This window comes from Protopterus annectens, chromosome 6.part0, assembly GCF_019279795.1.
Source record: "Protopterus annectens isolate FY-2018-M chromosome 6.part0, PAN1.0, whole genome shotgun sequence".
NCBI classification, from domain to species: domain Eukaryota; kingdom Metazoa; phylum Chordata; order Ceratodontiformes; family Protopteridae; genus Protopterus; species Protopterus annectens.
Genome location: NC_056737.1, coordinates 1911711549 through 1911728252, shown reverse-complemented (window position 1 = coordinate 1911728252; position 16704 = coordinate 1911711549). Strand labels below are relative to the sequence as shown.

The 16704-nt window shown below is 34.8% G+C and overlaps 1 protein-coding gene across 1 annotated transcript in view; it reads left to right on the top strand.

Annotated features, from left to right (window-relative positions):
* SLC23A3 (solute carrier family 23 member 3) overlaps positions 1-16704 on the top strand; it is a 1305121-nt gene that overhangs the window by 246472 nt on the left and 1041945 nt on the right. The window lies entirely within an intron of this gene.

Sequence of the window (16704 nt, the reverse complement as noted above, 5' to 3'; positions counted from 1 at the left end):
TGGGGAGATATGTCATTTTGCCATACAACAGATTGCTGGTGGTCAGACAGGTAACTTTGAAACCAGTTGGTGACTGATTGAGAAAAGGATAGGTTATTGAGTACTGAGAGGAGTTGTTTGTGTGGGACCATGTCAAATGCTTTAGATAGGTCTAGGAAATTAGCAGAGGAAAGATGGCCATTGTTTTTATTGTGAAGGATAGTGTTAGTAAAAGAGAGTAAGGCAGTGGTGGTGCTATGGTTTGGTCGGAAACCATGTTGAGCATTAGAAAGGAGGTTGGTAGTAAGGAGGTAGTCTGAGATTTGAGAGTGAATGCATCTCTCTAGTATTTTGGAGAGTGGAGATAGAATCGCTATGGGGTGGTAGTTGGTTAGTTCTGTGGATGGGCCGCCTTTGTGAAGGGGAATAATGCGTGATATTTTCCATTGTGTAGGGACGTAGAATTCTGACAGAGATATTTATATATCATTTAATTACTTGGTTACATTTAATAACTAGTAGTAGTCAGTATATAGTTCCTTTTTATTAATATTGTTTTCTTTATATTAGATATTTTTTGTCTTATAATTTAGTATATACTTTTTTCTTTTTTTTACACAAGTAATCTTTAACAACATTCTACTGTGTTTATTTTAAGTAAAGAAAAGAATGGGGAAGGAAGAGGTAAAGGAAACAAAGTATACAATAATATTTTTTAAGTATTAGATTATTGCCCCACTATTGCTTAAACTTTTGAATATATAACCTGCTCAGGGTTATAATTATATTACTTATAGAAGTTTAGAAGCCATTTGTTGTTTAAAACATTTGTTTAGTATTCTGTTACTTGTTTGTTTCTTTAAATACTGCTAGAATGCTTATTAAACTAGTTTAAGCTTCCTTTATCATATTTCTTTTCTCATTTATAAAAATTCCCTTATAATTATAAATAATTTATTTTGAATATGTTTTTAGAGTATCCTTATAGAAAGGGGATATTTTGAGATGTCTTTGATTCCTTTGAGTTGTTGCTTAGTGTAGTTAACTATGTATCTTTGCTATGTAGATACAGTTTTCGTGCTCTGTTTCCTTTTTTGTATGCCCTTGTGGTTCTCATTGGGTATTTGGGCATGATGGCTTTGTTTCATGTGTTATTGGCTGCTGTAGCCTGTATTTTGTTGGCTTTGCTCATTGGTGGCTTTGGGGCATGTAGCGGACCCTGGAATTCAGGGATCCAAGGTTGCTTTTTTGGGTTTTTTTTGTTTTTTTCTTTTCGCCTGTTGTCTTCCCTAACATTTGTTGAGAGTTTGACTGTTTCTGGAGCATCTCATGTAGCTCTCAAGCCACTATAAACCTTCATCTGAAGAAAAGAAAGCTCACAGTTTCCGTCTGAAAAAATTGAAGCTTTTTTTTCCTATTATCTGGCGATGTAACCGCATGCTTCTTTGAACAGCTGCAAGAGACTCATGACGTCACTGATGACACGGCGTTCTTCAGAAAATGGAAGTAAACATTTTATAAAGCCTTTCGGACATGCTTAAAAGTTTTTTTTTTTTCTTATTTCTTTTTACCACTGAGATGTTTATGTGCTGTACAGCTAAATAACAAGGTAAACAGTAGCTGAATTTGTTAAGTTTGATACTAACTTCTGTTTAGTACATGATTATCACAGGAAGGTTTAAATATGACTAGTAAAAGCTCATTTACAGCATATTTGTGCACATTATACTACTTTAAAAGGAAATATGCTTTTCAACAATTCTCTATCTTCTAGATTTAAATATACTGAAACACTATTCACATTAATAACGTCTTTATATTCTAGTAAATACAATGCTATTGGAATTTATGTCGCATTCTGTACATTACACTATATACTATCTTTTTACTTCTGCTTAGCAGAAGTAACACACTAAAGGTTAACCTTAATGAATCTTACTAACTAATATTTACAAATACAATAATTTTAGACTCGTCTCAGACTTTGCATGGGTATGTAATGAATGAGTAGCTCAGAAACATTTCTAAAAACAATTAGCTGGTTTTACTGGCCCATAATTGAACTGTGATCAGTATACTGGTTATGGGTCCTGTTTTATTACAATGTCATGATACAAGTTTAAGCATTAGTTTTGTTTTAACAGTTTAGTTGTAAAAATGAATATAATTTGATTTATTTGTGCTGTTGCAACCATACTAAATCTTACTATGTTTAGTTAAAAATTGAAGTCTTTTTTTCTCAATTTGGTCCTATATTATATAACACATATTCCTTTCATTTTAATCTAAAGCAGTTATGTTACAATAATGTACCCTGTCACAGACAGTCTCAATGTTGTTTACAAATGCATTGGTGGGGTAAATAGGTCAATGTTTCATATTCAGATACATAAACATATCTTTTTACTTCATACTTGTAGGAGTATATTTAAATTTGATTCCCGAGTGTTGAGTTTTTAAAAATGTTTTTAGTGTAAGTAAATAGTTTGTTTTGGAAACTCCTAGGCAATAATTTTTTATTATGAAGGAATACACAACTGTAATTTCTATTATAACTGCATATATCACAAAAACTCTGTTTAGTTTCATATTGTTCCCTATTTTTAGTCAGGTTAAATATAAATTTTAAACAATCACTTCATTTAGTTTAGTTAAAAAGATATGTATTAGTGTGAGATGTTTAAGAAGTGGTTGTAGTAATAAACTGATTATATACAAATCAATAAATAAATAAGCTTACCAGTGATTTAGTAATTATGACATTTTTGAATAGCTGAATTACAGGTATATTATAAAACCATGTTTTAAAATGATGAAACAGAATATATATCAGGCAGTGCATGATAGAAACTTGCTGCTAGTAGGAATGTTAATTTGAGTGATTAATCTCACTCAAATTAGGAGTTTATAACTCCAGGTGGGTTTTAAAAGGTTTTCTTGTTAATTGTTTTTGCTACAATTTCTTGATAACAATTCTTCAGATGTTCACAAAAATAAGATTAGTTGAACGTTGTTTAAATATTTGTAACTTAAAATATTTTTTTCTGTATAGTATACAATATAATGTGCTGTATTCCATTATTTTTATTTTTTTCAATTTACAAACTAAAAACTAATAGGTATTTTAGCCAACATATATTGCAATTCAACAAACTAACAACATGACATCACTGCATTGTATTTCTCTTAATATAAATGGTCTTAATATCCCTAACAAGAGAAGATCTTTGAATAAGTATTTACAATTGCATGATTCACAATTATTTTTTCTCCAAGAAACTCATTTAATAGAAGATAACATTTCCAAATTAGAATCTAAATCTTTGTCAATTCTTGTTAGCGCTGAACATTCACAAAACAGAAGAGCTGTAGCAATATTGTGGAATAACAAATTACCACAGCCTAAAATCTTAGACACATACAAAGATAATAAAGGTATGGTAGCTTCTATTATCATACAATTTAATAATTTAATATTCACTCTAATAAATATGTATTGGATTCCTGGCTTTGGACAGACATCAGCACAACAACATATTGGTCATATTATTCAATTCTCTAAGGGTAATATTATCTTAGCTGGTGATTTTAATTGTATCTTAGTAGCTCTGATTCTTCCTTTAAAGGTAAAAGAAAAATTTCAAGTTCAGCTAAATTATTAAAAGTGTTTTCCAATTCTTTTTTATTAAAATACATTGATAATTATGCTGACCCAAAGTCACTATTCTACACATTTTTTTCACACAGGCACAACACATATTCAAGAATAGATAGAGTTTTTTATTACAAATAGTTTAATATAGTCTTTAAGTAATGTTAAAGTTATCACATGCCCCTTTTCAGATCACAATTCTATAACCTTTGATTTATATATTCATACTAACACCAATTCTCAGATAAAATTAATCCCAGCATATATCACCAAATTAAAAGAATTCACCACTTTCATCCTGCAAGAAGTTCATAGCTTTTTATAATTCAACACTAACAATAACACAACTGAAATTTTTATTTGGGATGCAATGAAGATATATCTATATGGCAGAGTAATTGATTGGTATAAGGAAAAATACTTTCATGGGATAAAGAACTAAAAGAGATACAAACAAAACTAGACACCTTAAATCTTGAATTATTAAGGAATCCACAAGTAAAATCTGAAATGAATGAGCTAAAAATCTTAAATAAAAAATACTTTGAGATTCTTAATCATAAAAAGTTTAGAGAAATATAAATTTATTAATTTTTCAATTAATCCAAGCTCTCTGAATATTTTATCCAATAAAGTAAAAAGATTAAATACATTCAATCACATTAAAGAAATATATTCACCCCCAAAAAATTAGTTTCTGATTTGAATAATATATTAATCGAATTCAGAATTTTTTCTTAATTTAAACCAATCCTCTGCATCAATAAATTCAAGTAAAGGTATTCAAGCTTTTGTTAATAAAAACTCTAAAAACAGATTAACATGGAAGCAAACTAAACTTCTAGATAGGAAAATTAATTTAAAAGATATTCAAGAACAAATCAATACCCTTAAACAAATAAAGCACCTGGTAATGAGGGCATTATTCCAGAAATTTACAAATTGCTTCCTGAAAAAGCACTAACTTTATTACTTTCAGTGTTTAACACTATACAAGATAAAAATATTACTCCTCCCTCATGGAAGTATACGTTTATCTCTCATATCTTAAAACCTGAAAAAGATCCTACAAAGTTTAATTCATGCAGACCTATTTCTTTACTTAATATGGACTACAAAATAATTATGTCTGTATATGCAAAAAGACTTAGTATTTCTCCCTAACTTAGTAGATGAAGACCAAACAGGTTTCATAATAAACAGAACACTACATGATAATATTAAAAGAGTAATAACTTTAACTGAATCAACTAAAAGCCTAAAAAATAATTTAACTATATTCAGTTTAGACATAAATTGTGCTTTTGACTCTGTCAACTGGAATTACTTATTTATTCTTTTACAGGAACTCAATTTTTCAAGCAATTTTATAAATCTTCTTACACAGTTATATATAGGCACACAAGCTTATATCAATATAGGCTCTAACATATCCCTACCCATACCTATTACTAAAGGCACTAAACAAGGTAGTCCTTTATCCCCTCTATTATTTACTTTAGTTATGGAGCCCTGGGCCAACTTGATTAGAGATAACAGTAACATTAAGGGATTTTATATAAGTCTTAACACAATTTCAAAGATTAAAATGTTTGCAGATGATATCTTGATTACCTTAGGTGGCAAAAATCCAACAATACAAGAATTATTTAATGACATAAATTGTTTTCAAAAAAATTCAGGTCTTAGATTTAATCATAATAAAACACAAATTTTATTATCTGGTACAAAAATATAATATACAAAATGAATTTGAAAAATATGTTTCACAATCCCAACAAATAAAGTATCTAGGAATAATTATTACTAATAGTTTAAAAGAAATCCAAAAACTGAACTTTGATAAAAGTTTAACAGAAATAGATAACATAATACTTCGATGGTCTAAAATAAAATTTTCAATGGAAGATAAATTATCAATTATAAAGATGATTCTTCTACCAAACATTTTATAGATAATCCAGTCTATTTCTATGCCACCATCATTTGCAGCAATTAAAACATTTAATACTATTATTAAAAAATTTCTATTTACCAAACTTAGACATTTACTCAATTTCTTCAGCCATTAAAACAATTTTGTATCTTATAGATAGTAAATATTCAGCTAAATGGAAAGACTTTATCCTATCCTCATCAATAAGTCTAAATAATAAGTAATGATCATTTTAAGTTAAAATTATTGAATAATGCATTCATATGGAAAATGAACATTTTTCTTTTCTTACACAAAATTTTACATCAAACTATATAAGTATGATTCTATAATCCTTTAAAAATGTTATACATATATATCAATCCTATGAAAATTTGATATTCCTCATTTTACCTTCTCCAAAAATTAAAAAAAAATGGCAATATTTGTACAAAAACAATTGATTTACTGGCATCAACTGGTAAAAAATAATGAATTACAATCCATAAATACTTTATTGGAACAAAATGACCTCAATTCTTCATTATGGCTTGATATACAAGAAGCTAGAAATTATGTTAAGAATAAACTTGACTTAATATCTTTTTCCGTTAAAAATTTAATTCCCAAATTCATGCAATACCTAATCATTTGTTCTCAACAGAACAATTCAATAAAAATTAATCTGTCATATATATATATATATATATATATATATATATGTTCATAGGCTAGTACTAGGTTCATAGGCTAGTACTAGGCTAACTGCCCTTGCAAGCCATTTTAAGCCTAGCCAATTATCCCCTGTAAGATTCAAACCTTGTACTTTGTGTTTGTAAATATATATATATATATATATATATATATATATATATATATATATAAAACAATCAAGTCAGATTTATATTTTTTGGAAATTAGTATCAATACTCCATCAGATAAAGATAAATTAAATTTTCTTTTGTCTGCAGGTAAACCTACTACTTCACTTAAATGGAGAATGTTTACCTGGAGATTTGTAAATAGATCATTCATCACTCCTCATAAAATAAATAAGATGTTTAAAGAATATATATTGTGTTGGAGATGTTTAGAGATACAGAATGCTGGCTAGACACATATATTCTATGAATGTTCACATATAAAAATATTGGTATGATATCAACAATTTCTTACAGGCAATATTTACTGATAATTTCCAACTTAGAACGTCATTAGTTTTACTTAATTCACCAATTCCATGCTGTGTAAAACCAAATAAATATTCACTTCTTTGGTCTGCATTGTCCATAGCCAAGAAAGAAATAACTAGAAATTTTAAATCATCACGATCTCCTTCTTTTCAAAACTTTAAAGATCTTCTCTTGGAAGTATCCAGATTAGAATCATTAACAATTAAATCTAGATCCTCTAGGAACACAGCAAAATATAACCAATGGTTGAATATAATTGATTTATTAGAAAATCAATAACAGGTTTTTATTAGTTAGCTCATATGCAATGGATCTAAATAGTTTTACATATTAATAGTACAGTGAACATCTTTGTATATAGTTCATTGTCTTTTTTTTATTTGTTATATTTGAAACTTGATTTTTATTTAATATATTACAAAAATATAAAATTTTATGTTAACAATTGTATGCTTCAGTAATAACGTTAATAAAACTTTTTGAACAAAAATATCCATAGAGATGAACTTAAATAAGCAGATTCTTTGTCATTATCACACTACTGTCAGCATATAAGTCAACCATTGGAATTTTGAAGTAGCATAATTCCAACTTGAAATTGCTGAAAGAGCCATGATAAAACAAAAAAGTGTCCGTGAAATTCATCCAAGTTCATCCTAGGCAGCTGCATCTTGGACATGCCAAAAGGTATGCAAACTATCTTGGACATCCCAAAAGATATGCAAACAAGTGTTCTCCATAGTAGAGCAACCAGTAAAACCCTCATAAGAGTTACCAAATAAGAATTAAGCAAGTCCATGGCCAGCCTTTGAGAATGTTGATAGGGACTGGTTTGTGGCTCCATACTTGAAATATTCTAGATATGAAAGACATAAAGGAGACATCTAGATATTAGACATTTCCTGAACTTTGAGATCAGTAATATCTAAATATGAAGTAATAAAGCAATGTAACCTGTACTGTCTGGATAGTTAGATGGTTCACTGATAGGACTCAGGAGATCAGAATTGGTGAGGCCATCTCCACAAATAGGATGGCCACCCATGGAGTCCCCTACGCTCTGTGCTAGGCCCACTCCTCTTTGGCATCTACTTCTCAGATGTCATAGCCAATATCAAAAGCCACTAGCTAACCAAGTTTGCAGATGATTGCAAACTAGTAGCAGTCATCGAATCACCTCAAGATGAGAACACCCTTCAGAAAGGACTAATATGGACAAACACTTGGTGCCAAAGCCATGGCTTAAATCTCAGGAAGAACAACTGAAAAGGTATACCTCTAGGGTGCCATCACATCTTAAGAATAGCAAGAACTCTGTGAATTGGTTGGGGGATGCATTGGGAGCCGGATTTTTACTGGGCTTGTGTGGATGTGAAAGCTTTGTATACTAGAATCAGTCATGTTTTAGGCTTGGATGCTGTAGCCAGGATGCTAGATGAGGGGACTAGAACAAGTTACATTTTGCAACTGTTGGAATTTAGCCTGACACACAATTTTATTTAATTTGAAGAGACGTTGTTCTTACAGAGAGGAGACACCGTTATGGGTGCCTCATTTCCTCCCTCTTATGCCATTATTTTCATGAATTATTTTGAAAACAAATTCATTTACAATAAATGTTTTTTATTAATAGGGTTATCATCTATAAGAGATTTATAGATGATTTAATTTTTGTGTGTCGCAGGGAAGTAGGACAGTTTGAAGAATTTATGACTGAGCTAGAAAGAAATGAGTTTGGGTTGTCATTCACTTTTAAAACCAGTAAAGATGTGATTCAGTTTTTGGATTTGGAACTTTATGTGAGACGAGATGAATCTGTCCAATTTAGAATTTATCATAAGGAAAGCGCAGCTAATAATTTTCTATTGGCTTCCAGTATGCATCCCCCCACTTATTGGAATCATTACCATATGGGGAATACAGACGTATTTTTAGTAATACATTTGATAAGAATATGATAAGTAAAGAGTTTATGAAAGTGAGAAATAAATTATCTTCTAGAGGTTATCCAATAGATTTACTGATTAGGACAGAAAACAGAGTCTTAGGGATTCAACAGAGAGATAATGGTGGTGTAAAACGAAGGAAGGAGAACGTTTTCAAGGTGAAGTAACAAAGAAGGTGTTTTTTGTAAGTAGATTTTCTCCTTTTTCCCATATGTTAATGAATTTAGTCAGAAAAGTTTGGCCCATGGTTGTGCAGGGAGAAATAACTAAAGGTGTAATTCCAGAGAATCTAATTCTTTCACATAAAAGATGTTTGAATTTAAAACAGTTATTAAATAGGAAGAGCAACAGGACAGGCAATGATGGTCAGGTAGGATGTTATCCCTGTTACAGAAGTAAAGGTTGCCCAAAGGTAAGGAACCTACATGGTAGAAACATCAATGATAGAATGTATAAGGCAACGCAAAGCTTTACCTGTCAATCCAGTGGAGTGGTTTACATCATAGGATGTGGTTATTCACTGAGTAAATGGTATGTTGGACAGACCAAAAGACAGGTGAAAAAATGCATTTTGGAACATATGGGGGAAATCAGACATAGAAGACTAGATAGTCCAGTTGCTCATCATTTTTGTTTGAATCATGAGGGCTCTGATTCATCTTTATTTTTTAGTGTATTAGCCAAGCCTTTGGACCAACATGGGGAAATATATAATGAGAAATTGTTAACTGCAGAAACCAGGTTCATCATTAATTTCAATACATTATTTCCTTCAGGTCTTAACCTGGAGGTTAATATAAATGTATAAATTTAATATGAATGTTTGACAAAAAGTTAATTCATATATGAAATGTGTAATTCGTAATTGCATTTTAACACATTATTTTCCTTCAGGTTTTAACCTGGAGGTCAATATAAATGTATAAAATTTAACATAAAGGTTTGTTCAAAAGTTCATTCATACATGAAATGTGTAATCTGCATTTGTGTTTTGATTGGGACATGAGGATACTATGAGGGTTTTTAGAAAGGGAAAAATGTCACTTTAAATGAAGTGTTGTAATTTATGACATCATTGTAATTAATCAATTAACCTACAAGTGGTGATTTTGTATATAAAATATGTGCTTTTGGTGTATGAGTTATCCCTTGAATGTTTTTAGCCAAGGTACCAGGAGACACCAGTAAAGCTGTCTAGCACTTTTCATCTTATCTGAGAGACTTTGTATTTTATTTATTTAAAACCCAGTACCAAGAAATGGATTATAGTATATTTTGAAAGTCTGCCACCCCAGGTAACTATCAGCAATAAAACACTAGTTAAAGCTTCACAAAGTTGCAGTTCAATAACACACAGTAGGTGGTGGTGCTGCGGTAGTGTTGTCGCCTCACAGTAAGATGCTGTCCAGTTCGATTCTCAGTTAGAGCGTCTTCTGCATGGAGACATGTGTGAATGGGCGTACCTTCATTTAAGGTTGTGCGTCAGGGCTGGTAACACGGCATGTAAAACTCAACTACCAATCATTAGTGGATCGGAGTTCCGCTGTGGCAACCCCTAACCGGGAAAAGCCGAAAGACGCAACAACAAAAAGAATGAGTTTCTTGTACACTATTGCAGATTCTGTTATGTAAATCTGGAAAAAACTGACAACACATCACCTTGTGACCATCTTCATTATTTTCTAATACTCTTTCAAATTAGTATTGGGTTTGATTCTCACTTGTATGTCATCCCTCTTCATAAGGGTGGACTATCAACTAACACCCGGAGCTACAGACCCATCAGTCAGAATATGCAAAGCTGTGAAACAAATTTTCATGGAAATTATCAACCTACAGACACTGTACCCATCCCAGTTTGGATTTGTTAAAGGAAGGTCTTGCCTACTTACCCTGGTAGACTACTTCAATAGGGTTACCATGGCTATGGATGCAGGGAAAATGGTACATAATGCCTGCCTTGACCTGGCCAAGGTGTTTGATACAATACCCCACTCAGGTATTGTTGACAAACTCTCAGAACTAGGCATAAATCCCTACATAACTCACTGGATTGCCAGAAGGCTCACAGATAGGACCCAAGAAGTCAGGACTGGTGAGACCACCTCCTCCAAGAGACTGGTCACCAGCGGCATACCCCAGGGTTCTGTGTTGGGCCCACTCCTGTTTGGCATCTACTTCTCGGATGTCAAGGCTAATGTCAAAGGACTGTGGCTCACCAAGTTCATAGATGACTGCAAATTAGGGACTATAATAGATTCATAATAGATTCCTCCCATGACACCAACATCCTACAAGAGGGTCTAACACAAACAAATGGCTGGTGTGAAAGACACAGATTAAAACTCAATGCAAAGAAATGCATTTTAGTGCCCTTTGAGAAAGCGACTCCCAAGCTAATTACTGCACTGATAAAACACCACTAAGAGCTGACCCAATAATTAGGGATCTAGGAACATACGTATACAGTAATCTGGTCTTCAACCAACATATAGCCAAGATGGTAAGAAAATCATTCTGTGTCACCTAACTCATAAGCAACGGAACAGCATCCAGGTCCAAGGAAGTTATAGTACCACTCTGCTCAACCCTTATAAGATCCTTCATTGTGTACAATACCTCCTATGGCACATACCTAACCCAGCACTTGCAACAACTGGAATGCCCTCAAAGGTTCCTCACCAAGAGAATACAAGATATGAATACTCTGTCCTAAACAGATCACCTTAAGGTCATATCTCCGTACTTGGTCTCTTACAAGTTACTGAGAAGTGATCTATGCTAACATAAAAGACATTCTCAGATCCAGCTCTGATGGATCTCTTGTACATCCGCAAGACAAATAGCACCAGAAACACTAGATCCAAAGACCTGAACTCTGTCTGTGACATAAACAGAACCTTATGGAGGGACTGGTATGTATCTCAAAGGATCCCCATGCTATGGAATAAGCTCCCCATATATGTGAAGCAGAATTTATCCCTGACCCTATGCAAAAGAAACCTTGATCACTGGATGGGAAATCACAAATTCATGCCCAGTCTGGCCCCCATTTATATGATGGACAGAGGTAGGCAGTAAGTAAATGAATCCCAGACTAACATACCTCCAACATAACCCTTAGCTACCTCTTTACTAACATACCCCATCATATGGGCATCCAAGGAACTCCAGGACAAAACTAGATTGAGTTTGCACCTGTCACCCCTAGGCTTTCGAATACTGGCCAAGGCTCTTGCTGTCCCCATAGTGCCTTTTTTAGGCAAGGCTCAAAGGACAAACCAACCACTGTAACCAGCACAGGTAACCAAAAACTAAGGGTAATGCTACTCAACACCAGAAGTCTCAACCTCAAAATGCACGCACTCGAGGCACTCCTCAGTATGGAGAAAATCGATGTTTGTGCAGTGACAGAAACCTGGTTCAAGGTTCCAGAGAGCACCCCAACACTACCAGGTTACAATTCATATCATACCTTCTGGCCTCAGTTACTGGATCGCAGTACAAAGGGTGGAGGTGTATCCATATTCATCAAGGATACCCACATCTCCAGGTTAGTGGCGCAGCATGATTCCCCAGAGATCATCCATGCGCAACTATCAGCAGGCAAAACCACATTTCAAGTCGTAGCCTGTTATAGATCGCCCACCATGTCCCAAGATGCTCACTCAGCATTCCTTGAGGCATTGGAAAATATAAAGATCCTACCCAACACCATCATTTTGGGTGATTTCAACTACCCTGGTATAGACTGGGCGAACTACCAAAGTTCTAACTCCTATGCCCAGCGGTTCATAGAATTTATAAATTCAAATGCCCTTGAACAACTGGTATGTTCTCCCACTAGAGGGGACAACATATTGGATTTATTCATCACAAATATGGGCGCCCATTGTACCACACTCGTTATCACTCCCTCTCTGGTCAGATCAGACCACAAACTGATAACCCTGGACGTCCTCACCCCTTCACCTCTCCCAGTCAAAGAAACCATTGTAAAAAACCTTTCCAAAACAAACTTCAAACTACTTGCATCAGAAGTGGAAAGCTTCACTATTCCCTTGCAGAAGGATAATGAAATCCAGGATGCAGAATCCTACACCAAGGCACTTTATATACATCTTCAGGATTGCATGGACCGTGTTATCCCAAATAAAACCAAAACTCCTTCCTCAAGCAAGAAGAAACCAGTCTGGTGGACCCCGGCCATAAGCAAACTATACAATAAAAGGAGGAGACTTATACAAAAAAAGGCCAAATCTCAAGTAGAAAAATCTTCCCTGATCAGCTTTAGTAAGAAATTGAGGGCCCTCATCAAGTCAACTAAAGCCAATTTTGAAAAGAAAGTTGCCAAGGATGCCAAGGATAACCATAAGGCCTTCTACGGTTACGTCAAAAACCTAAATGGCAATGCTCAGGTCTGATCTGACCTAGTACAAAATGGAACAAAATACACTGACCCCACTGACATTGCCAACATCTTGGCTGACAGGTTCAGTGCAAATTTCCCCCACCACCACCACCACCACCACCACCTACAGGGCCTATTACTATTCCAGGGGATTGTGTAACTCCAATTATTACTGATATGTTGATTAATAAGGCTCTATCTAAAGCTAAATACACTGTCTCTATGGGACCAGATGGTGTCCCGGGCTGTGTCATACGTGAGCTCCAAAATGAATTAACCCTGCATCTGAATACCCTGTTCAGTCTCAGCCTCTCGACAGGATATGTGCCCATAGAATGGCGCACAGCAACGGTGGTTCTGCTGCACAAGGGTGGGTCCACAACCGACCCTGGGAACTACCAACCAATAAGCCTGACCAGTGTGATCTGTAAGGCAATGGAGCGAATCATTATGGAACTCATAAATAGAGAGATTGGGAACCTACAAACACTTGACCCCACACAGTTCAGCTTTGTCAAGGACAGATCATGCCTCCTGAACCTGGTGGACTTCTTTGAGACAGTTACTCAGGTTATAGATAAGGGAAAGGAGGTACACACAGCTTACCTTGACCTTGCTAAAGCATTTGACACCATTCCCCATTCGGGTATTATTGGTATACTCACCAACCTGGGCATAAACCCTTATGTCACAAGATGGATCGCAAACTGGCTCTCAGACAGAACCCACAAAGTAAGAGTAGCAGGATCTATGTCCGAATCCAGACCAGTAATGAGTGGTGTGCCTTAGGGCTCTGTCCTGAGGCCCCTCCTGTTTGGCATATACTTCTCTGAAGTACAGGCCAACACTGAAGGGCTGTGGCTGACCAAGTTTGCGGACGACTGCAAACTGGGTGCTATAATAGAGTCTCCGGTCGACATGGATATCCTCCAGAAGGGCCTTAATGAGACTGATGCATGGTGTCAAAGCCATGGTCTCAAGCTAAATGCTAAAAAATGCGTAGTAATCCCCTTTGGAAAAAACAGAGTACCCATGAACTACCACATAGGAGGTAACCCCCTGAAATCTGAAGTAGTAATAAGGGATCTAGGGACCCAAGTAGATAGTCAGCTTTCCTTTGGTAACCATGTTGCCAAGGTGGTTAGAAAATACTTCTATGTGACCCATTTGATCACGAAAGGGTTCACATCAAGATCTAAGGATGTAATGGTGCCCCTCTACTCTTCCCTCATCAGACCCATTATTGAGTACAATGCACCAATTGGTATGTACCTGGCTAGGCATCTCCAGCAGCTAGAGAGACCACAGAGGTACCTCACTAAGAGGATTACTGGCCTCAAACAGTTGCCCTATGCAGCACGATTGAAAAAACTAAGACTTTTCTCTGTTGCATACCGCCTTCTCAGAGGCGATCTCTGTCTAACATAGAGAGCCATGTCCAACCCTGAACTGTTGAACATGCGCCATCTTAGCAAAACCAAATCCACTCGAGCTACACGCTCTAGGGATATAAACCTCAGCACAACAATGAATAGAACATGCTGAAGGGCTAGATACTCTTCGCAAAGACTTCCTTTGCTATGGAACAAGGTCCCGATCTACATAAGACAGAGCCCCTCACTATCACTCTTCAAGAGGAACCTTGATGAGTGGATGGGTAACAGAAAGTTCACACCAGGGATCATACCAACAGCTCTACTAGATAGGGGCAAGGGTACTAGCTGCTAGATCAAGGGCCTAGGGAACTAACCAAAGGGGCGGTGAATACTGCACAACATGGCTGGGCTAATATATGTCTTCGGGCAGATAGCCCAGTACCAACGTATGAACCTATGAACCTATGAGTTGCACAGCTAGGCTTATAATGTTCCTAGTGGTTATTAGCCTAGTATGAACCTATGAACCTATAACTAGACATGGCTCCTTGGTCAGTTCTGGAAAATAGTTTTGCATGCCTAGTTGGCCTAGACAGTTAACAAACCAACATACAATAGTGAATAAATTAAAGCAACACAGCATGCAAGTAAGTAATGAGTAAAGTAGACACTGTGGGTCACAGTGGACACTTAAAATTAAATAGCAGGGCACTTCATGTAGGGTATGTACACAGAAATGGATGTGCTACAGAAGGAAATATAAGAAGCTGATAACTTACAATAACAGATAAAGAGTGAGTGTCATCAGAGGAAGGGGTTTTAACAAGACAGATTCAACTGCAATACCTTGAATGCTGCCATGATTATGTGAGATCACTAATGCCATCATACTAGGTGCCAGTCATCAGACTGCCAGTACTAAAGACAGCATCAATCTCAGGCCTTGTGTACTTTAACTTAAATGTAGGATTAGTTCAATCTAAATCGAGGGTTCTGGACTACAGGATAGTCCTTGCAAAAAAGGGGCAGGGCTTCTGCAAAGGTCTAGCTAACATGCATGAAGATCATCCAGAAATAATATAAGGAAACTCACAAATCTTCCCAGTTATAAATTATTCAAGGATCAATTTCTATGTTACATGAAAGAAAATGATAAATGTAGATAAGCAACTTAATTAAACATTTTCCCTCCTTTCTCCTCAAGAGCGCTCTCTCCAGTTAAACAACTACCCACTGGTCTCCCCAAACCCAAGACTTCCTTATCTTACATGAACTCTAGTTTTGCGGTTTCCTCTACAGTTCAGGCTTAATTTGGCTTCACAATATAATTCTGCCAGCACATTATTTCATCGTATGTATTTTTCTCCATCACATATAATCTACTAATACATTATAAGACATGCTTTTATTACTGTCTGCCTTTTATTTATTTTCACCATTCTGTAATTCAGTTTTACATCTATATTTGTAAAGACATTTTTACACTATGCACACTATTTGTTTCCACTTGAAGGAAAAAGATGCATTTAGGAACTGTAAGAGAGCACATTTGAAGGAAGACAGAAAAGTATTTCAAATACAGGAGAAAAAAAAACATCTTCATCATGAAGGGAAATAAAACTGTTCATAAATATAATGCAGCAAAGAAAACTAATGAGATGGTTGGTAGATATGAGATGGCAGGAAAACATGCAGTTCCTAAATGAATATTTTGTGTTCCATGTTTGCAAAGGAAGATGAATAGTGATTTAGCAAAACTAAGCAGTAGTAGATTTTAGATTAAGGTTAATAAGTGCCTTTAAGGGAAAAAATGGTGTACAATGCAGTTGGGTTTGACAAGATTCACAGTAATTTTTTTTTCAAGTGAAATGTTATTATCTTTTTTTCCAACAAATACATGTTATTCCAACAAAACTTAAACAATAATATAACTTCTTAACAATCAGAATTTATTTGCAGGATTACTATCAATGTAAGTTGTACAAATTACAAATTAATACATTAAACAATGTTTATAAAACAGATAGAACACTATGGTTGAAGAATCCTTTTTGTTTAATCAATAAGTTATGCAAACACGTTGACCATACCTATCGGATTTTGATTTATGTTTTTGCAGTTAACCAAAGTGCTGTGAGAATACTGAGAGGGCAACTGCCTTTTAAATGTACATGAACAAGTGCAAGTGTATTAAGTAACAACTTAGGCATCACTAGAACAGCAGAGAACTTG